We start from the raw sequence: 6,874 nt of genomic DNA, 5'->3' as shown, positions 1-6,874 counted from the left end.
ATTGAGGGAGTATATATTATTAAGATAGATTAGCATATTCCTCAATGTGCTTTAATTGTGAAAAAAAAACATTAGAGTCACAGGCTAGTGATGTTATTTGCCGATAATGGCTACATCACTCACAGGAAGATAGTTTCCTTAAAGATTCTGACTAAGCACACATTGTATATAGGAAAGAAACTCGTGATCTCACCCTATGGGTGTATAAGGGGTTAATTTCGCATAAGGTTACTCTACTTGTAATATATCTGCGGTAAAATCGTTATATTTATTTTTCTAACCACAAAGTCTTCAACTTTCATTTATTTTCCTAAATGTCATTTTGTCAAAGTCCCGGTGAATTTGGCCGAAAAACATTTTCACTAAGAAAATATTATTATTTTAAACTAAAAAAAATTCATGACCCAAACCTAATCCAAATACCTGACACTGAAATTTCTAACACTTATTTTAAGGGTAAAATAAATATTGATTAATTTTTTGTGATATATATATATATATATATATATATATATATATATATATATATATATATATATATATATATATATATATATCATCGTAGCCTTATTTTCTTGTGGTTTTGGTGTCTTTATGAGGTGAGACAAAATCGAGATTAGTTTTGTTGGAATTTTAAGCTTGTATAACTTAAAGAAGGTGAATGAGAAATGGAGAGAATTGGTGGATCTTCCTCCAGGAAATAATCCTTTAGATTCGAAATGGATCTTTAAACGGAAAGTGAAAGCTGATGGCACTATTGACAAATATAAGGCAAGACTTGTTGTCAAAGGTTATAGACAAAAGGAAGGCCTTGATTACTTTGACACTTACTCGCCAGTAATGAGGATAACATCTATTAGGGTGTTAGTGGCACTAGCGGCCGTGTATGGTCTTGAAATCCATCAAATGGATGTTAAAACAGCTTTCTTAAATGGAGAATTAGATGAAGAGATTTACATGGAACAACCTGAGGGTTTTGGGGTAACTGATAAAGAAAAGAAAGTGTGCAAACTTGTTAAGTCACTTTATGGACTTAAACAAGCACCCAAACAATGGCATGCCAAATTTGACCAAACAATATTGGCAAGTGGGTTTAAAATCAACGAGTGCGACAAATGTGTTTACATTAAAAACACTCCAGGTCATGAAGTCATTGTTTGTTTATATGTTGATGACATATTGATAATGAGCAAAAACATGGCAGATATAAATGCTACTAAGCGCATGTTGGCTAGCAAATTCGATATGAAAGACTTAGGAGTTGCTGATGTGATCTTAGGAATCAGAATTCACAAGACTCCACAAGGTCTAGTATTATCACAGTCTCACTACATTGAAAAGGTACTTGACAAGTTCAAGTATTTGGATTTCAAAATTGCCAAGACTCCAATTGACATGAGTTATGTACTTCAAAAGAATGAAGGTGAAAGTGACTCACAATTGGATTACGCAAGAGTATTGGAAAGTTTGATATATATCATGAATTGTACACGACCAGATATAGCATGTGCTATTAGTAAACTGAGTCGGTTTACAAGTAATCCCAATCACATACATTGGATGGCAATGAAACGAGTTTTGCGGTATCTCAAACATACCCAAAATTACGCTTTGCATTATAACAAATATCCCTCCATGATCGAGGGATATAGTGATGCAAATTGGATCACTGGATCATCTGAAATTAAATCCACGAGTGGATATGTTTTCACAATTGGGGGTGGAGCAGTGTCTTGGATATCATCCAAACAAACGTGCATCGCCCGTTCTACAATGGAATCTGAATTTATAGCTTTAGATAAGGCCGGTGAAGAAGCTGAATGGCTCCGGAATTTCTTGAAAGATATTCCATTTTGGCCCAAACCTTTGGCACCTATTTGTATACATTGTGATAGTCAAGCGGCAATAGGCAGGGCAGGAAGCGTTATGTATAACGAAAAATCTCGTCATATACGACGGAGACATAATATCGTTAGACAACTACTCTCTAGTGGTGTTATCACAATTGACTACATAAAGTCAAGAGATAACGTGTCGGATCCACTTACAAAAGGCCTATCTAGAGAGGCAGTTGAAAGATCATCAAAGGGAATGGGGTTAAGGTCTAGGACAAGTCATCATGACGGTAACTCTACCTAGCAGACTGGAGATCCCACGAGCTAGGTTCAAAGAGATCAAACAAAGTTATGAATGACGGTTCAACATTGTCAAATAACTCAACCCATTCTCGTGATGAAGACAATGTTCAGAAATCGAGGTAAAGCATTAAGGCTTTTTGATGAGTCAACAAAGCTTAAAGGTTTTTTAATGATTTGCTAAGTCTGGCAGGATATGACCAGATAGTGTGTCTATAGGATTACACGTTTAGAAATCACCTATGTGAGTGTGAAGTGTAAGCCGCTTCAAGGGGAATGAAAGTAAAGGCCCATTCTCTAAGCACTCATGAAACCAGGCGGTGTTCATAGCTGAAACGAACACAACCGTGAGAACCATAGATGGTTAAGGATTGATTGTGTGACTTACGTTGTCTAGGTATACAACAAAGCTCGACGGTTCAAAGATATCAAATCTACCGATTGAACGAGTATATCCGATATAAGTTCACTACGAAAAGTTCAAAGGGAAACCTACTTATCCAGATGCAATTAATTTTTGCATGTAAAACACACACGCGTCCGTGCATTCCTTTAATTTATAGCCATTCCCCATTCATGTGGGGGATTGTTGGGATTTTAAGCTTGTGTAGCTTAAAGAAGTTGAATGAGAAATGGAGGAAAAATAAAATATTTGAGTTTCCCTTGGGAAAGGGACATTGTCTCATATCGGAGAAAGAAAAGGCTTTTGATGGGTATATATATAATTGCTCTTCTTTTAGCTTAAAGAGGGTGAATGAGAATGAGAAATAGCTCGGCTTCGGCTTCGGCTTCAGATTTGAATTTGGATTTGGATTTGGATTTGGTCAAAGATCGATTGATTGATTAATCTTTTTGGACAAAATTCCTTTCAATTATTTAATTAATTAATTAAATAATTAACGAAAAATTCGATCCGGAATAACCCATGACCCGCGACCCGGTTCGGTCATGCCCGTTTTCTTTCCCGAATTATTTTAAATATATTTTTTCCGAAATATTTCAAACACCCCTTTTCCAACAGCCATGGCTGTTTCTGAAAGGTTGCAAACCTTTTCAAAAACAATGCCAGCAACTCTATAAATAGAGTTTGAATCCCAGAATCTTTCCTTACGAAATTTTCTGAGCTTCTTCTTCTTCTTCTTCTGCACAATATTTTCCAGTGTGTTTTACGACCATTGAGTGGTTCGCAGTTCATCAGAGTTTTTGGTACCAATACACTGGTGAGTTAAATCGTTCTATCCTGGGAGGATATATTCCAGCACCTCGGGTACTTGAGGGGAATAATTTCCTTAAGGACACACTGTGTATTCAGTGGGCTCGATTTATTCCTATACTGTTTTTTGTTTTCCAGAATCTATTTCGTTAAACAAGTATTACTAACTTTCTGTTTTATTTTTTCAGAAAGTTTAATTGTTTATTACAGTAATACAGAATAATAACAAGTTTCACCCAAAAAAACCCACAAGAATGATGACGAGAATACAACTTTCAGTTTAGAACTAGTTTTATAAAAGTATTAGCTAAAGAATAATATTCACTCATATATTAAGGAAGTCAATCTATATATATATATATATAAAAGAGAGGTATAGACCCGGTGATGTGGCGCATCCAGATACCAGCATCCAAATTTATCTATTTTCTCTTCTTTTTTTATTAAAAGAAAAAAAATCTCCTTCATTCTACTCCTACACCGCTAAAAATGAGAAAAAATATGTGTCATTCCAACCAACGCTTCTTACACTTCTGTAACTGCCAGCAAAAAAGAGGCGTCCGTTTCAATAACCTACCTTTCTTGTTCCAGAATCTCTCTCACCCGCAATTAAAATCGATGATATCAGTTTCCTCTCCTCCATTGCTAAAGAACTGCTTTTTTTTTTTTTTACCTATCTCGTAATTATGACAGTGCAAAATTAGCATAGAAACAACATTCTAAGTTGAATCTACAATAGAGTACAAGCACTAAAAAGAAATTGTTAATCCCTTTTATCTCCCCCTACTGCTTTTTATTCTCCTAATTTATCCTTTTCCCTTTTCCATTTGAGAGTTCCATCTAATTGTCCTTTTTTGCTCCCATTGTTCCAGTTATGCAACTTTGTTAATATTTTAGCTTTATAAAGCACTGAAGGAAGTTAGATGTTGTCGATAATTGTTTTGTTAATATTTTAGCTTTCTAATGCAACTTTGTTGTTCAAGTTTGTCTAACTGATTTGATTAATACATGCACTTATTGGCTAATTCAGTGCTTGAAGCGTCCTTTCCAGGTTTTAACAAACGCTCTCTACGATCAAGTCTGGGTTTTCTCCTTCAACAATTGTGACCAAAGGTAATCTTACCCATTTGTGCTTTCTGATTTTAACTGCTCTTCTTAAATTTGTGATTAACTTATTTGGTGATACACTTCACTTATTTGTTGTTACCGTGTTGAATAATTTACTATTCCCTCTTCTATTATGATTATTTATAGCTTTGTAACAGGGATGTGGAGGAGTGTAGAATAAGGGCCTAAAAGGTCACTCTAGAAACTTCCAATGGTTCATTTATCTTGAGGTATTATATTCTTCTACTCTATTTCCTTGGTGTAGGTAAAAAGTTGCCTCCATAAGATTTATATGCACAACTAGCAACTCTTCAATATGGGGATTCTTCAAATATACACCACTCAAAGGATTTTATCGGTGGAATTCTTATGATAATGTCTAATTCCAGAGTCATCAAGATTTCTCTTTTCTTATCTTTTTCCGTTGTTATTTTTTCCCCTGCTGATGCTATAAAGAGTGAAAGTTTTAGATCCATCAACAGAGTCTACTATAATATTGAACATTATAAATATTGGCAGGCTAGAAGGGCATTACTCAATAGCTAAATTTTAAGAGAAGGAGCATGAGTTGCAAGGAATTGTTCAAGAAGTTCTTTAAAAGTCTTTAAGATGGTCCCATGTCTATATCTTTTTGAGTTGGCTAAGATTTTATCTCAGATGTTATGTTCCTTGTCCCTATAAATATTAAATACCCGTACGCTCGATGTTATTCAAAAGGTCGAAAAAGATATCAATATACACATATAAACGTGTTACAATATGTTTTAAATATTAATTGTCTTTCTTTACTTTCGTGTTGGGGCTCAATTTCATATGTAACCCTTTAATTATGACTTGATTTTCAACTTATTGAGTTTATTTCATTTAACTTTCAAGTTGTCCTAATACGTAAAACTACCTCTAAATATTAGCGCATCAAAACTTATATAAAACTTCTTGTGAAAAGGGGAGGATAAAGTGGGCATTTGCAATATTCCAGCGGCTTATGTGCAGTATGTTGCCCTCTTAAATTAAGTTGAATTATCCTAATCTATCACTTCAATCAGAATTTGATTTCCTTAAATGGCGAAAAATGTCTCATACTAATTGTTGTATAGGGGTTAAAACAGTAAGATGGCTTTACGACTACTTATAACACCAGTTAAGAATGTCGGTGAAAGTTGATGCCCCTGGTTTTAATTTTCATAGCAATTCATGGCCTTTGAATGTTGACTTTGCTAGAGTGTGTTACACTTTTGTTTGGAATTTTTTTCATTGTAGCTCTTCAATGAAATGCGTCAGAGTTGCCGGGAACAAGTAGCTGCTAAAGATTTCAGCCCCAAAAATCTGTGTTGGTAATCGCATTCTATCAAATTTAATTTTCTATACACAAATGGGCTACTTGGAATCCCTTTCTAACTCTCTTCCTGCTTCAGAATTTTATATGGAAAAAAGGCGAACACATAGATTGCAGATTTGCAGAGATATTCTATATGCCCTTCAATTTTTTTTCCTTTTCCAGATAAATTACTGCTGCTCATGTTGCCAAAATAAAAGAACGAACTTAGGAGATGAAAGGACAAAATAATCAATGACTCTGAAGGCAAAGAACAGGAGAGAAAAACATGTTCCATTTGTTGAAATGATGACAAGCAAGTTACAGAGTTAATAGGGTCAGAAGAAGAGAATTGTAAAGCGATAAGAAGATATATATACTTGTAGTGAAGAAGTTGTTTGAAATTATGATCCATAGACACAAAGATAGAGATTGGCTTGATCATGTTTCAACATCAGAAAGCCTGTGCTTTTTCCATCCAATCCGAGGAGTGATCCAATGCGACAGATTATGTTATGATCAAATTTGTAAGATCATATGTTGTGTTTGGTACTTTAATACTATATGTTCCATGCAAATTTAATGTTTATGGGTTGTAACTTTTTGGGATTTTGATCTTCTTAGCTTTTGATTCGCCTATTCACACAGGAAGATGTTTGAGGCTAACATACATATGGTTTGTTCTTATTCCCTTTTATTTTCCCTTTTCTTTGTATTTTCAGCATCTTAGCCCTATTTTGTACCATACCAACTTCTTAGGAAGAAAGAAAATCTTCTTTTTTCCTGTATATCTATGGCTTTTATGTTTATATGGTAAAAATTGTCATTTTCTTGATAAAATTAAGTTAAATGTAGGGATTAACTCGGAATACGTAAAGATCTTAAACATGAAAAAAACTTTCGGGAGTGATGACCAATTTGTAAATGTATTAATTTCGGGAAATAACTCAAGCTCAGGCTGGTAAAGGAAAAAAAAAAAGATAGTATGATTTTTCGATTGCTGAAATCTCACAAATATTACTAATATGATTTCTCAATTGCTGATTGTTGTTTGTTACTATGGGATATTAGTTTTAATTATAGAACTACAAGACATCAACTGGA

The 6,874-nt window shown here is 34.3% G+C and overlaps 1 long non-coding RNA gene across 3 annotated transcripts; it reads left to right on the top strand.

Moving 5' to 3' along the window:
• Window positions 1–4,120: 4,120 nt before the first annotated feature.
• LOC104120642 (uncharacterized) lies at window positions 4,121–6,457 on the top strand. Of its 3 annotated transcripts, none has more exons than XR_011415481.1 (5): window positions 4,121–4,266; window positions 4,400–4,461; window positions 4,614–4,685; window positions 5,716–5,789; window positions 5,957–6,457. It is a non-coding gene; the product is annotated as an uncharacterized lncRNA (long non-coding RNA). The 3 variants fall into 3 exon arrangements; XR_011415480.1 differs by having other exon boundaries at window positions 4,379–4,461; XR_691707.3 differs by lacking the exon at window positions 4,121–4,266 and having other exon boundaries at window positions 4,273–4,461.
• Window positions 6,458–6,874: the final 417 nt, after the last annotated feature.

Source organism: Nicotiana tomentosiformis, chromosome 4 (assembly GCF_000390325.3).
Source record: "Nicotiana tomentosiformis chromosome 4, ASM39032v3, whole genome shotgun sequence".
NCBI lineage: Eukaryota > Viridiplantae > Streptophyta > Magnoliopsida > Solanales > Solanaceae > Nicotiana > Nicotiana tomentosiformis.
This window is presented reverse-complemented; position numbering and strand designations above follow the sequence as displayed.